This window comes from Euprymna scolopes, chromosome 34 (genome assembly GCF_053919585.1).
Source record: "Euprymna scolopes isolate OS-2025 chromosome 34, ASM5391958v1, whole genome shotgun sequence".
Taxonomy (NCBI): domain Eukaryota; kingdom Metazoa; phylum Mollusca; class Cephalopoda; order Sepiida; family Sepiolidae; genus Euprymna; species Euprymna scolopes.
In genome coordinates this window covers 73,735,106-73,752,605 of record NC_136515.1, presented here as the reverse complement: position 1 = coordinate 73,752,605, position 17,500 = coordinate 73,735,106, and positions in this window count along the sequence as shown.

Genomic DNA, 17,500 nt, shown 5'->3' with positions numbered 1-17,500 from the left:
AAAGATATATATGTTGAATAGACGTACTCGTCACTATAACACTTTTCCCCAGTGATTGCGTATTCAATGCAGCAACATGTTTCCTATTGTATCTTCTTAAAGTTAACCTTATTTGACGTAACCACATGTCTATTAGTAGATGTTAATCTCATCGTTTATTTGTTATCAAATAACTATGATTCAAGTACTGATCTTTATTTCTCAATGGCGTTATACCTTCGAGTGCTGAAACGCTTTATACGATTTATAATAGGTCACCTCTTCGTAATAGAAAAGTTACACGTTGTTGATATGCATGTATATTTTATGTAAACAATGGACTTGTTCTGCGTTGTGTTGTGGTTTTGACAGAAATATTTATCCTGGTGGGATAAGACAAGTCAAGACTATTATTAAAATTTGAACCAAATATAACATTTTTTAATCAATTTTCACCCCAAACAAGGCTCAGTGCCAATTTGAAATAGGGGGCTATTACTGGGGCAATAATTTGCAGGGGCATTATGAAGGGAGTTGAGTAGTAAGACGTTTGTTCACATGACACTTGAACTTCTGCATATCAGTACAGTTGGGAAAGCAGAATTCCGGAAGGGAGTTCCAAAGACTCGCAGTTCTAGGGAAGAAATTATTGGAGTAAAAGGCTTTTTTATCCCTAGTGATCTCTACTGTAAAGGGGTGGGACTTGTCGGGTTTGTTGGGGGGGTAGTCACGTCGAGGAGGTACAAGTGCTTGTAGTTCGTCAAAGCATTCACCATTAAAGCATTTGTAGAACAGGCAGAGGGATGCAACATTTCGTCGATGGGACAGAGGCTGAAGCCTAGATGACAGTTCAGGACCTATCAAGTTGGCGACTCTCTTTTGAACTCTGTTCAGGAGTGAGAGACAAGCGGCAGATGCACCAGCCCAAATGTGACAACAGTGCTCCATACATGGGCGAATGATGGCCTTAAAGAGGTACAGGATACTTTCATGCGTAAGTAGTTTTCTAGCACGGTAGAGAGATCCAATCTTCTTTGCAGCAGCCTTGGCAATGGTCTCAATGTATCTATTCCAGTTCATGCTCCCTGTAAACGTAAGGCTGAGGAGTACTTTCAGGTAACGTGTTCTTGGTTATTGCTATTGGTGGTTGCCTGTAGTTTTTGAAAAACAAGCTTAGTCTTGGCAGCATTGAATTTGACCATCCATTGAATGTGCCATAGTCGTTATAAATCAACAGCTGTGATCTACACTTTGTATGTATAGGGCCGCAATGGAAATAAAGACAAGGAAATAACACGACTTTTTATTCGGTTAAAACAACAGCTATTTATGCACAGACTGTTCCAGAATAAAACATCGTCTCTTTTTCAAAAGTCTTATCGCATCCCAATATGCTTAACAAGACTCTGCTATCAAACGCTTAGTATTCTGTCTTTGTAATGCCATGTCGAGAATACGTCTCTCCCCGTCGTTCTAGAACACACGCGTAGTACGCTAATTTCTCACCTTCAACGTTTTTTCTTTTTTCTTACTCTTTTCTTTCCTTCTTTCTCGCTGTGACGTCACTTCTCACACGGCTCAACTATTTGCATACGTTGACTGTTGCTGCTCTTGATATAGAGTACTGCCTAGGCCCTCCGTTACCCGCTCGTAAAATAGATTTAAATATATTTTTATTTATGCAGATATGGCGTCTTTATTATTATGGAGCAAATTCTCTAATGATCGTTTAATTGCACTCAATATATAGTAATACCCCAGTCGTAAAATACGTTTAAATATATTTTAATCCATGCAGATATCATATTTTTATTAGATAGCCTATACACCATTAATTGTTATATCGTACCAATATATATCAGTCCTTTCAAGTCTAAAAATATGACTTGGGTGGCATAAACAAGTATTGACACAGAAACGTAAAGCATTCCAGTCTTAGTCGTTAAGTTTGAAATATTTGTTAGAAATGGCGACAAGCCGTTTACATTTGAGACGGTGACAAACGAATTCAGACTTTAAGTATATTACTAGATTCAAGACAGCAAGCATATAACAAGGTCGGCCAGACGGCCCAGAAGGTTTTATTGATTATAAATATAAGAACGCTGTTAAAAATAGTAGGTAAATAAAAGACAACTATAAAAAAACAAGCACAATGAAATAACAGCAAATGACTGAAATAGAAAAAGTAAAGGGACAGACTAACATTGTATTATTATTATTATTATTATTATTATTATTAGTAGTAGTAGTAGTAGTAGTAGTAGTAGTAGTAGTATTAGTAGTAGTGTTGTGTCATAAAGGAGATCGTGTGTGATCCACTACTCAGAGTAATCGTTGTGTGATAATCTAGTTGTGTGTACGTGTGTTTGGTACATGTATTTTTGAACATACCTCCGCGCGTCGTCGATGTTGGTCCATCTGAATTCATGCCGTCTTAGAGGGAGACTGCTACTTGTTTTGGGGACGAAGATTCAATCGCTCCAAGACAAGGAATTAGTTTTATAGTTTATTTCATTTTCCAGATGTTTTGCAGAAGGATGGAAAGTTAATCTGGCTTGCGTGGTACGCGTCAGCGCCCCACTCGCAGTGAAAGGGAGGAGACGTCTGTGAAGCCGTCCGTCGTCTTCTAAGCCCAAACCAAATCTCTACGATTCAGCTAACCTGATCGCGTGACTCACACTCAGTCCAATCAGCTGATCCCGACTTCTACTCAACGTGTCTCAATATAATTTACACACTCCCCTCTCTCTCTCTCTTTCTCTTGATCCATTCTCTAACATTCCTTCCATCTTTATTTAAAAAAAAAATACGCATTTTTAAATTCTAGTACATTTTTTCTATATCTACACAACCACACGGCTGAGAAAGATCAGGTTAAAAAATCCTTTAGTCAGCCCTTTCCAACTGACTTCACAAGTATTATTATTTATTTTATTTTATTATCTTTTATTATTAGATCCTACCCTCTCTGATCTTCTTGGCATTACTTTTTGGGTGTAGGGTATTCCTCCCCTGATCCATGTCAGCTGCTTTATCCAGCCACCTTTATGCCGTAAACTAGAGATCTCACTTTACCTCTTTCGAAATTGACGATTCCCTTCGTCCAAAAGTGCCCGGATAGTAGCCATTGCCCGGTTGTTCTATTAAGTATGGCTTTGTTTTCATTTTGTAGCTATCTTATCTTTTCCGGGACATTTCAATGTTCATAATGAATCTTCGTGGTTAGCTTCCAAATTTTAATATATACCTTTTTATCAGACTGATTCACTTGAATTTCCTTGCTTGGACTCTTGGAATTTCGATGAAGATTTAGAGAATATCACCCTTAACTAATTAACCCCCAACCTTTGCACCACGATTCCTATTTGCGCCTAATTTCTAGCTAATGACCCGATTTCTGTGATTTTTCTTTACTCTCATGAGAGCTTCCAAGATCCAGCAGAGATATCCCGAATTCATGCATCTCTAAAAAACAATATCAGGTTATATCTTCTTACGTACCTACGGTATATTTTACTTATCTCTCACCTCGTTAAGCAATATGTGATTTGCCTACGGTACTGCCTCTCATAGGTCCCTGGTACTCTAAAGGATTCTCGTATCCTCTCCGTGCCTGTCTCTAATTACTTAAGCCAAGTCCTACCTCCTGCTTGGAATCGTCACATGCGACCAGCTTTTGTTCAAGTACTCAATTACACAGGGTCCATTTTATTCTCCGAACGGGGCATCTCTAATGCTTTCCCTGCAAGTTACTCTTCTTGCAAAAAATATTTATGGACTTTAAAAAAAATACAAAAAGAAAATTATAAAAAAAGAAAATCTCTCTTTTGGCTTATCACTTCTGAAAAAACTTCGAAAAATTATCCGCTTATGTAATGTCTATACATGTCCGCTCTCTAAATTCTAATTTATTCTAGGCCACCGATCTTCAGTATCATCTTATTTTCCTAAATCATTTCAATTCCAATGTATATGCCTAATAATGACTACGCATTCGGTGAAAAATTGCTCGAAAGAAAAACGACACAAACGTTTCTACAAACATTTCGAAAATTAGAATAAATATCAACTGAACCTTTGACTCTTCCAAAACTTAAGAACTTGTTGACCCATTATTCCACCTAGTAGTGTGGCTTTTTATTTTTTTTATTATTTCTTACACTACTTACATCATATTTCTTTCTCTTTTTCCCAATTTTATTATTATTACTATCATTATTACTTAATTAACATGTTACTTTTTATATTTTTCATTATTTCTGCGAAAAAACATGTCAAGAATAAGAAAACCCCGCACAATGCCTATTCGAGAAAACATCAATTATATAAAAATTAAAAAAAAATATTTTAAGCATTCACACATTCTCATGTCACCAATAATAAAACTCCAAATAACAAAACACCGTTTCGGGGGAACCCAATTTTGTCCACGTCATCGAATTCTGAGGTCGGCTGCATCACCTTTACCACCTACAAAATATCAAAAATAAAAAATCACAGTCGTTTCCAAAAACGAGAAAAACCGACTCACTTATGGACCTCAAGCAATCTTTCACAAAACAAAAGTTGAAATCGATGGAAACTAACATTTTCAACGTCACTCTACTATAGGTTTTTTTAATCTAAAAACATACATTGTAACATTTCATACACAATTTACATCGGTTTACATACAATGAATACCATTTTTCCACACCAGAAAAAATATCCCTAAGAAAAAACCGTAGAAAAAAAATCCACATTAGCAGCCTGTCCATTGTTTCTTCACAAAAGACACCGAGTTTTACAGTCTAAAAATTGCACTATATTTTAAGTGTGTATAATTGTGTAACTTCTAACTCATAACAAATGTTTTTGATTGACGTTCTCTCTGGTAATGTGACAGACACTTTAACTAAAGTTCATATTTTATTTCTATTTCTTTTTTCCTTTCTTTCTGTTTTACACATTGGCTGTAAATAAAAAAATCAACAATTTATTATCTGTATATCTTCTTTTTTTTACATAGGCATCACCACATTATCAAGGCCAAGACGTCACTCAAGGATAAGGGTTAAAGAGTGTAGAGTAGAAATTGGACAATATAGTAATCATTAGTAATGAAAATTGTGTAAATTTGATAACTTATATGGAACGGCTCATCAAGAACTTATTTACGATAGACTTGAAGACAACCATATTGTAGTCAGTCGGAAAGCAGGAAAACGGAAGACAATTCCACAGGCGTGCACTTCTAAGAAAGAAGCTTTGTTCATGGAATCTACGATTAGGTTTAGGCACAGATAAAGAGTGGGGGGAATTATTGATAGTGTTTACAGCTAGAAGAGTGTTTCTTGTGAAAGTTGGGCGAGGGGGGACCATAGATCGAAGCTCAGTCGAACACTTTCCATGAAAATAACGATACATCAGAGACAAACTCGCAACATCTCTTCTGTGAGATAGAGGTTGCAAGGAAGAGAAAAGGACATCTCCTACGAGGCTACGAAGTCTATTTTGAACTCTATCAAGGCAGGCCAAGTCCTTTCTAGCAGCTCCTGTCCAGATGTGGCAACAGTATTCCATCCTTGGACGTACCTGGCTCTTATATAGATAGAGAATAGCATCAGCAGTGAGATATCTACCGGATCGAGCGATATATCTGTTTTTTTTTTACAATTTCTCCTGTGTATTTTTTCTATACCGTAACGTTAATATATTTTCTTTCTATTTTCACATTGTCTGTATTAATATTTTTTTCTTTCTTCTGTGTTTTTAATTTTCACATTCGTTTCTTCAAAGTCGTGTTCGTTTATCCCCTTTAAATCTCGCCCAGTCACGTGGGCTTATCACGTTCCTCACTTCTTTTTGCATGAAAGAAGACGCACTTCTTGGGGTGTCTCTTTTTTTCTTCTTTTTCTATGTGCGAGTGACAGAAAGAACACACCCTTTCTCTCTTTGCCATAAGATTATTTGTGACATTACTGCGAAAATAATATTATCCTCAGCGTAAGGTTAATAAAGTAAATAGAAACGAAACTAAAATACAAAACAAAAATAAAATAAAATAAAATAAAAACTTCAAAATTATAGCCATGGTAATATGCAACGGTCTTCATCCCGGTTTTATTTTAGTCCTCAATAATTTTAAATACTTTAGTTATTTTATTTGTAATTTAACGCGATATCTTAGTACATTTAGAAATAACTACTAAATAAAGAAATGGAAAAGCCATAGAAAACGGGAACCAATTAATGTTTTAATGACATGATATTAAATGGTTCCAACTAATGTCTGACATGTCTCTTTTGTTCGCCGAATTTGTCCTAAAATGGCGTTCAGAATAGTCTGTCTTTTCGGTCAGCTAATTTGATTCCATACATAATGCACCATTCTATATTCCTCGTATCAATTCGATGCTTAACAAAGACAACCATTAATCCGCATAAAAGCTCTCAGTCAACTGCATTTTGCAGAGGTGAATGACATTAACTGAAGTCAGTTTTATTTTGTAAGAGAACTAATTTTGTTTTCTTAATCAGATATATCTAATTTCTCTAATAATAAAAAAAAACTTCAGTTTTTCCGTTCGCTTTCTGCAGTGTGGAACAATAAAATTGTCGCCTTAAAGAAAACATATCACAGCTTTATTTTAAAACTTCTTTTGAAAAAAAAAATCAATTCAGGTAACTTGCTTATCCAGTAGAGCTTACATCTATTCAATTTATCCGCCTTTAACTTCAATCACATCCTCAATACGGCTCCAGAACTAGAATCATGACTTTTTCACAAGCATCTTTGACTTTAAAGCCTACTTCGAAAACATGAGTGGCCCTCATTTGAAACAACACTAAATACCATGCCCGTGACTGGAAACTTCGTTGAGCTGAGCTCACAAGTATGTAATTGCCCGGATTTGCATTTTGACAGTGCTGGCAATGGTCTTGTTGTCATAACTTTGATCGGTAGAGAATATGATTTGTACAGCAGCGCATCTTTGATCTGATTCGTTGAACATTGTAAAGTTCAGACATGATAGAAGGTTCCTATCGTTCCTGGGATTTGTACACCACTGGTCAACTAGTAGATAGTCTGCAACAAAATAATAAACCCGGTTTTCATCAAACGGAAATGGAATCTAGTCGTCTTTTCTAGGGCGACAATTTAATCGTTCCACCCCGTATATCCGGGCACTACGCCATTAATTAACGATGAAGTAACCTAATATTAGTTTGGGCGAGAGTCACATATAAGAATAATCTGCTGGAAAATGGAAATATACCCAACTGCATGTAGCTTGATTACAGCAGGAGGATCAAAGATTTGCTATTCGAACAATATCCACTAAAGATACAGGTGTCAAATGATATGGCGATATAAATAGTGCAACATACTCGAGCAAGAAAACAGAGCGTTTTCCAGTCAGTCTCGCTCGGAAAGCTATATAGACGAGATATGTCCGACAGTGCAATAGGACACATAGATAAGCACATGCCACCTTGAGATTCTGACCGTCTGTTTCTTTCAATTTCCAAGTTATAAAAAAGTTAAGATGTAAATAATTTATTATTATGTAGTCTCTGCGTCACTGAGTATACTGTCTTTCTAAATAAGAAATATATAATTTTTTATTTTTTTTACGTTTTCACCCCAAACAAGGCACATTGCCACTTTGATGTAGGGGGCTACTATCAGGGACATAAGCTTCAAGCTTACTCTGTAGGGAGTTAGGCAGCAAGATGTCGGTTCGCGTTACACTTGAACTTCTGCATGTCAGTACAGTTGGGAAAGCATGGACCCTGAAGGGAATTCCAAAGTATAGCGGTTCTTGGGAAGAAACTACTGGGGTAGAAGGCTCTCTTACATTTAGGGATCTCAGCAAGTCTACATAACAAAGTTAATACGCAAGTGGTTTCTTCGTCCTGCTGAACTGGCCACTAGAAAACATAACCGCACATGAAACGGCCAGCCATGAACGATGGCAAGAAGTGACAATAAACCAAAAATTCCGTCTGTATAAAATATTTAAAGGGATTTGTTTATATGATTTCCCATCGGCTACACCGGAAATATAAAATCGCGAGGAAAACGAAGTTTCGTTTAACGCTAAACAACATTAACAGCAAAAACAACGAAAATATTTTACTGAACATTCATTACAACTCGACATTGATCTACTTTAATTTAGGAATTCGGTTTACAACGAACCCGTAATTCCGCTTCCAACTACAATATAAATATTATTAGCTTTTTTATGGACTTTAGATAGTGAGGATTTAATTGAATAGAGGAAAAACATCTACAATACTATGCTAGTACATTCTGCTGTACGTAGTTTATAATGTTTATTCTCTGCATTATAACCGAAGAGCTTCGTCACATGACTGAGAACAGAACTTCCGCTCATGAGCTTGTTGCTTGTTTTTGTTAACGTATGTACTTTATGCCGGCTATACTCTAATGATTACGACACACATCTTAAGATCCGTATTATTTGGAGGAAGATGTAAGCGACTGTTCACGAAAAGCCTTGCGTAATGCAGCTAGAACCAGGCTTATCTTTTTCCATCATCGACTCTCTGATTCTCATCTGGCTCCAAGTAAAATGAATGACCCTCGTCTTGGGAAGGCTACATGCTTTGACAGGCTTCTCGATCTTATTTTTATTCCTGATATGACATGAAGCACATACATTAAATCCGTTGCCAAAGTCACCGGAAATATGGTTGTATCACTCCATGGCTTCAGTAGATATCTCGATACGAATGTAATTTCTACCTGGTGACGAGCTAGGATGGCATGCTCTTGCCACATATGTCTCGAAGCACGCTATCTTGCCTTCACAGAATTTAAAACCTGCTCCGAGATATGGTAGGTGATGCTCTTCTCTTACGTACGACTTATTTCCTACAGAAGAGACGTCGCAAGCCTGTCTGTGGTCGATCGTTATTTTTATCGGCTGAGCTCCAATTTATGGGCCTTGTTTAACAAAAAGCACTTTCTACATCGACTATCAACAATTTCCCTAACTCTCTAGCTATGCCTTAACATAAACGTGTATTCCATGTACAAATTTCTTTCCTAGAACTAATAGCCTGTGGAACTCTGTTACCCTGGCCTGCTTTCCAGCTGACTATTATGTGGTCGTCTTCAAGTCAAATGTAAACAAGTTCTTGCGTGACCGCCCCCATAAATAATCAAATTATACCAAATTCCCACTATTGACGATTACTACATTGTTGTACTGATGACTACCGACACTCATTAACACTTATCCTCGGTAGCCTCCTGACCTTGATAAATGTTGACTTCCTTATAATGTTGAAGTTTTAATCGCCAACGAATCCGATATAAAGAAAACGATTCTACGTTACTTAAGATATCTATTCGGTTATAGACGTCGTATATTAAACAAAAAATCATGTTTACAATTCCGCACAGAATCTCGAATGCACACAAAAAAAGTTGCCGTTTCAAAATCAAGATAAACCGTAAAGCAAATCGGAGGTTACACAAAAAGAAACGTTATGAGGTCGACACAAATAATAAGAACATGTCTTAATGATACAAATGAACTGCTTCCTTCTGAGAAAGTGCCATGCTTTGACAAACATCCGGATTTTTTTTCAAGCCTAACTTTAACAGGAAGATTATTATCAGCTCTAATACTCAAGCAGCTCTATTGCTCAAGAAGCTCTAGTGCTCAAGCAGCTTTATTATGCAAAACGCTCTATTGCTCAAGAAGCTCTATTACTCAAGCATCCCTATTGCTCAAGAAGCTCTATTGCTCAAGAAGCTTTATTGTTCAAAAAGTTCTCTTGCTGAAGAAGTTCTATTGATCAAACAGCTCTATTGCTGTAGAAACTCTATTCCTCAAACAGCTTTATTGCTCAAAAAGCTTTATTGCTCAAGAAGCTCTATTGCTCAAGACGCTCTATTGCTTAAGAAGCTCTATTACTCAAGCAGCCCTATTGCTAAAGAAGCTCTATTGCTCAAGAAGCTTTATTGCCCAAGAAGCTCTATTGCTAAAGAAGCTCTATTGCTCAAGAAGCTCTATTGCTCAAGCAGGCCTATTGCTCAAGAAGCTCTATTGCTAAAGAAGCTCTATTGCTCAAGAAGCTCTATTGCTAAAGAAGCGTTGTTGCTCAAGAAGCTCTATTGCTCAAGTAGCTATTTCTCAAGAAGCTCTATTGCTCAAAAAGAACTCTATTGCTCTATTGCTCAAAAAGAACTCTATTGCTAAAGAAGCTTCATTGCTCAAGAGGATCTATTGCTCAAAAAGCTCTATTGCTCAAAAAGCTCTATTGCTCAAGAAGCTCTATTGCTCTAGAAACTCTATTGCTCAAGCAGATTTATTGGTCAAAAAGCTTTATTGCTCAAGAAGCTCTATTGCTCAAGCAGCCCTATTGCTCAAGAAGCTGTATTGCTCAAGAAGCTCTATTGCTCAAGAAGCTCCATTGCTCAAGAAGCTCTATCGCTCAAGCAGCTCTATTTTTCAAGATGCTGGATAAATTGTTGGATCATTTTTCCGACCTAGAAAATATCTCACTCCCAACATAATGCTCTATATACACAAGAGAATAATATTCCCTTATATTGAGTAATATTGACATATCTGGGGAAATTCTGCTAAGAGCGCAGTATCCTGCATTGATAGAGAACAAAACCGTCTTCAAAATCTAGTCGGCTGGGACTTTTTGACCTCCTTAATTTCTTTATTTCTCACAGAAGAGACGCCACGAGACTATTTGTGCTCTCTCTCTATATATTTTTAGCTAATGATTGGCTTCAATGTATTTTCTCTCTACCAAACATTTGCAACAGCTACTCGTTTACTTGCAACAACTGTAAATAATTTCCTTTACTCTCTATCAGTGTCTAAAACAAAACGAAAATAACATGAACAGTTTCTTTCCTTGAACTAGTCGTCTATGAAACGCAATACGAGGTGGCTGCTTCCCAGCTAAATATACATAATCGTTTCAAAATCTAATAATAATAAGTTCTTTTTGAGCCGTGCTCTTAAAACAATAAAGCCCACCCAAGTTTTACAATTACGGATCATCAGAGTGTTGTCTCATACTCTATCTAATTTTGTTACTTATACTCGAATAGCCGTTTGCCCTTTATAAGCAGTGTCATTCTTGTAAAAAGGTAATTTAAAGGTTTAAATATGTCTTTAACCTCGTGTTATGCTGATTAATCGGACTATTATTCCCAACTTGGGTGTTGTTAGTACAACGTTTCCTTCGTTGCAACCGGCGACCTGCTTTGGGCGTTGAAAACATACTTCTTTTTTCTGCTAAGGAAAAGAGAGTTGGCTTTGCATTACAAAAATTCGAACCGTAGTTTTGAGGGTAAGTCCGTAGATAATAAGAAAGTTTCAATCATCAGGATTCACTAAGAACATTTTGAAAGTCTTTCCTATGACTCAATTTTTCGGTATATCTATATAAATTGTTAATATTAGTGAAATATTTTACGAAACAGACGATCGACAGCCATGCGTATTTTTATTTAAAAAAAAGCACAATGCAAGGGGAAAACTCCAAGGAAAAAAGAGTTTTATTTCGATTTTGTGAAGTGGCATACTTGGACTGGGCATATGTCATGTTTTCTTTTTCAAAGTTTTTGTGATTAGGCGTCAAAATGGAGTGTAGTTCTATGCTGAGATGATTAATGATTTTATTATTTTCTATTATATATAGTGCTTCTTTAAGTTTTCTGGTCCGCCATCTTTCTTCTTTGGAGAGGGTGAGGATTGCAGATAAAACAAACAGCAAAAAATAAACAGCGGTGCACGTATCAGATTTTAAGGTTAAAAATCCGAATTTCGAATGTGTATAAAATTTTCATCCTTTGGGTTTTGAAGGGAGAAATTTGTTGAATGATTTAATAATAATTATGGTCTTTCAGATTAGCAAATACACACACACACACACACACACACACACATATATATATATATATGTAATATATATATTATTTAACTTTTAAATTCTAAAATTAATTTTAGGTTGTAAAATTGGATTTTAATTGTAATTTTAAATTATTTTATTATAAATTTTAAATTATTGTATTTTATAAATGTTTGAAAAAATCATACTTTATAAATATATTTTACAATCTATTTCAATTTTAAAACCATAGGAAAAAATACAATAATATTGTGGCTAATATAGTTGGAGAATCCCTTAGGCTGGATAAACATTCCCCCCGCACCTTGAAAACGTTGAAAGCTTTACATGCATTCGATATAATTAAATGGAATTTTAAATTTTAGTCGATGTTGAGATAGATTTGAATCAATATTGAGATAAATTTTAAGTTTTAAATTTAGAAAATAAATTTTTAACAATAATTGTTTTTAATATTAAAGACACTTATAATTTTTTTAATTGAAATTACATTTTAAATTTAATAAAATTTAATTTTTAATTTAATAGAATAACCACATCCGATAAATAAAGTTTATTTTACAAAACGAGAGTTACACTTCCAGTTATAAAATAGATGAGTATTGGCTGAAGAGAGCTTTATATGGATATCTACAACGGTCCATAATAAAGTTTGAAACCGACGGCAAAATGACTTATCTCATATAAAACTTTCTATAAATTAAATATGAATGATATGCTCTTATTTTCGGATTTCCCTTATAATTTTGCACTCTGATGGAGTTCTTTTTTAAAACCCTATATATATATATATATATATATATATATATATATATATATATATATATGAGGAAAATAATGGAAATAGTATTCCGACAAAATAGAGAAATAAAAAGGAACTAACCGTATTATGTGTTCATCAACGTTTCGTCTTTATTTCGAGACTTCCCCCAAAGGAAGTCTCGAACTAAAGACGAAACGTTGAACACATGATACGGTTTGTTCCTTTTTATTTCTCTCTCTCTCTCTCATATATATATATATATATATATATATATATATATATATATATATATATATATATATATATATATGTGTGTGTGTGTGTGTGTATGTGTGTGTGTGTCGTTTATGAAAAAAAATCTAGAATTAAACTGTCGATCTCGGGAATCTTTCTGTCAAACTAAGAAAGCTTTTTGAATTCCGAAAGAAATCATTTATTTAATCCACTGAAGTAGCATTCTTTATTTTTGTTCTCAGACATGAATGAGTGGAACTTCTAACTCATCTGCATTTTGTATTTTGAGTCTCGCCCACATTGAGGATTAAACATTTAACCCCCAGAAGAGTGTAACTAACAATTAAATAATACGAAGTACTTTCTACATTACGTCACGGGTTCTTGCAGACGTCGACTAAAACATGGCGCCAATAACACTCACGATAATAACCATAGTCCGAATAATTTAAATAACAAATACGAATTATCAATCGTTATCCGTTTTGTTATCCATCCAATTAAAAAAATATACTTATTGTTTGACAAAAAGAAATAATTTAGGATGAGGCTTGGAATGTAGTTACAAGACTCATCATCTTTACCCCGTTATTGTTAATTACCTGAAAAATGCCAGATGATGAGCTGGTCGAAATGTGGTGAAACAACAATAACTGTAACAATCTGTAAAATAATAGATACAAAAATTATGAAGCCTCATCTCGAAATGATTCCACAAAAATAATATATAATACTAAAATACCCGTTGACTGTTAGGTCAGTATATGTTATAGTTAGCTATGGAATTGTGGGTATATCAATTATGCCGAAGTAAGAATTAAAAAAAAAACAAATATATATATATATATATAATGCCATTCGATACCAACCAGACAACGAAGAACCAGATAATAACGCAAGACCATAAAATCCAATCTTCATCGCCTTTCGAAGCCCGGAGTGCAGGGGGTAGAGCTTCTACGGTTCCAGGAAAGCATGGTGGTAGATGGCGGCTTCAAACCATACCCAAGCAAGACAGAAGATTAGTTGACCAAAACGTGATTAGACAACAACAATTATTGGAGGCAGTCATTACTTGGTATACAGTTACAAGATCCCTATCACGATTAGGTTAATCATGTCAGAGGATGAGTTAGCCGAAACGTGGTTAGACGACTATTATGAAGATGTTGATAACAGTTCACAAAAGAATGAATATAAAATACAAATACCAACTAAAATTGCTTATTTGCTGAGACAATAATATACATTCCATTGAACTTTGAATATATCCAAATTAAGTTTATAAAACGAAACTATGCCACTTCGGCTTCATTGGTTTATGCTAATAAAATTAAATAAGCCACTAATTAAGTTTCCTGTATTGGTTTCTTACATGTTAAATGTTCTATACAGGAAATAAATAAATAAATTAATTTCAATGAAAAATAGAAATCGACAAACATAAAGTGGGTGCTTATCTTCGGGAATGAAACAGTCGCTAGTTAAGTACACCGCCTCTCACAGAAACAAATCAGATAGTAATATTAAGAATACTGATATATAGAGCTGTGCAAAATACGCTATGTTTACTTTTTTATATCTGCAAGATCTACACCTGATCTAATAAAGAGATCTGCATATAAATTATATAACCATTGGTTGAGTTATACGACCTCTGTATAGCATACCATATAATGATAATATTACTGATATATCGAGGTATATAATATACACTTGATTGTATTTATGGATGTATATTTAAATCTAGACTATTAACACATAGACTAATTAACAAATCATAATACAAATGATATAGCTACTAGGTGACTCACCCGTTTATCACAAAAACAGGTCATAATAATATTATCAATGTATTGAACTGTATTAGGTAAGGGTTGTTTATGTTTATACGTTTATATATCCAGCATTTTATCTTGAACTTATTAAGGGATCATTATGAATTATGAAATACAGCTTCTTAAAGTAAATAATGACTATATTTATTTTAATAAAATTTTCTCTCAAGTGGGAAAGAGATGAATCACTTTACTATATTTAGGTCTTTAGAATTCCTCGTCGTGTATTTCTGTTTTCCTATGTGCTAGAAATGAATTTTGTGTTAAGTAGAAACCCTCACAGTACAAAAATTCCAAGTAAAAAAACGCAATGAGAATCGTCCATTCACGTTGCCCGTTAGGCAATTGGTGATTCTCTTAAGCGGGAGAGAGAGACCAATCTACCCATGTGCATGCATATTATACCCTACCAATATGCAAATGCGTATTGAAATGCTATTAAAATTCAGCGTGACAGACGGACGAGGAGCTGTATGAGTATAAAACTCTGTAGACCATCTGGGCGTCCTTGCGTGTTGGCTTGAATCTTGTCTTCGATGACCGGGCAATTCCATCTTTTAAAAAGGAATGATAGGTTATATATATATAATTATTTCCACAACCGGAAGTCCAAACTCGAGTTTCTGTGCTGCATGTGACTCTCATGTGTGCCCCGGGTTGCTTGATCTTTGTAAGTTAATAAGTATTATTGTGTGTGTGGCGTGTTTGCTCAGTTAGTAGAGTGCTCGCCTAGTACGCAAGCGGCTCGAGTTTCAAATCCTAAGTTCCGCCGGATGTGTCTAACTGATGAACCCATGAACATATATATATATATATATATATATATATATATATATATATATATATATATATATATATATATATATATATATGAGGTAGGGGCTCCACAGATGGAGCAAAAGGTGGCTTCATAGCTGGGTTCGAGTATCACGACGGCAGAAATTGTTACCGAAACTGATGATTGAGGGAGCATGGCACATTAGTGTCTGTAGTTAAAGTGAATAATTATTTAATTACAAATATATAAAATTATATATATGTATACATATTTGTGAAGAAATATAGTCTCTTATAATATATACCAATCCTTATTTAAGAAGCTCAATGTAATTACAGAGTAATATTGAAATTATATATATATATGTATATATATATATATACATATATACATATATATTGCGATATGTATATATGTACATATATATATACATATATATATGTACATACACATATATATATATATATGTATACATGCGTATGGATGTGGATCAGGTGTAAAAATATGCGGGTGGAGAGGTGTATGTTTTGGTTTCGATTGTAGCTTATTGCACACAAGTCATGGATATATATATATATATATATATATATATATTCAATATAATAGTCGATAGAGTATAGTCTTTGTTATAATAGGTACGTACTCTACCTGAATTAAAATATCATATTTAAGCGTCTTGTACGGCGAGCAACGTCAGGGTGGTTAATAGTGATATATACACCTCACAGGTAACAGAGCGACGCAACCTATATTTAAACATTTAACGTAACAGATATATGGGCAGAATAACAAACAGAACATGTTGCGCATTGGCTAATGGCGTTGAGTAAGTACGGTTATATATCACTATTGTCTGAAGATAGTGGTTTCAGTCCTACCAACTCAGGCCAGAGTATTGATTGACCGAAACGTTGGTGAGGGGCAAAACTACGGATGTACAGTTACAAGACTTGACATTTCTTTTGCGGTAAATTACCTGAAGAAAACAAGAGGATGAGTTGTACAAACGTGTTGAAACAAAAAAAAAAAACTATAAAGATGAGGATAATAGTACACAAAATAATGGATACACACATTATGATTTCTCATTTCAAAGTATTAAAAAAAGCAAACACACACGATAAAAAACGTGCAACTGGACGTATCTTCAAATGTGAATATGGTATAAAATTTTGGAGGAAAACTATCTTCGATCTATCATGTATCAATTTTCGAATTTCATTTGATTCTTATCGTAATGCACTCATGCTATTTTGTGAGAAAATTTTAATGTAATAATCAAATTATTGTATGTCGAAGTGCCAATTCTTTGCATCGAGAGAAGTGAAAACATAAGATAACTTCAATAAAATTTTCAATTCATTTTATGAAATAATTTGTTTTTTAAGCTTTTATTTGTTTATCTTTCTCGTTTGGGTATTTCTCACAAAATCCTGCAGAGATTTATTTCCAAATATAAATAGCTTATGTGTGTCATTTTTCCCGAGATGTTTTAGACCACATTAGCGCGCAACAAAACGCACCAAATGACCTGACAATTTTGAAATAGAAATTAATGTATTCTTTAAAAAAACTATCTTCACTATCGTCACATTTTCAATTTCACCTCCCAATTCTATCGGGGTTTTCATTCAGCAGCAAACTCCACAGATGGCAGACCATTTTAAAAGCACGGGTTTCCACGTTTATTCCGTACGCTGCTGGTTCTGTGTATATTTAGGGTTTCGACGTCCTTGGCTTTGATTCTCCATTGAAAACGTGTTAATTTATTTAAAATCTAGTAAAGCGCTCCTATAGCGAAAAAAGGAAACGAGGATTTCCATGCATTTTATCTCTTCGTCTCGTTTTTAGATGCTTGAGCCGCATAATAAGGTTGATAATGACCTCGATTAAACCCGGTAAAAACGTAGCGTAAAATTTTATAAATGTGTTCATCTAAAATATCATCATTGATCCGCTAATTTTAATTTGTTATAACACCTTTGTTAAAGGAGATTCTTGCGTGTTAAA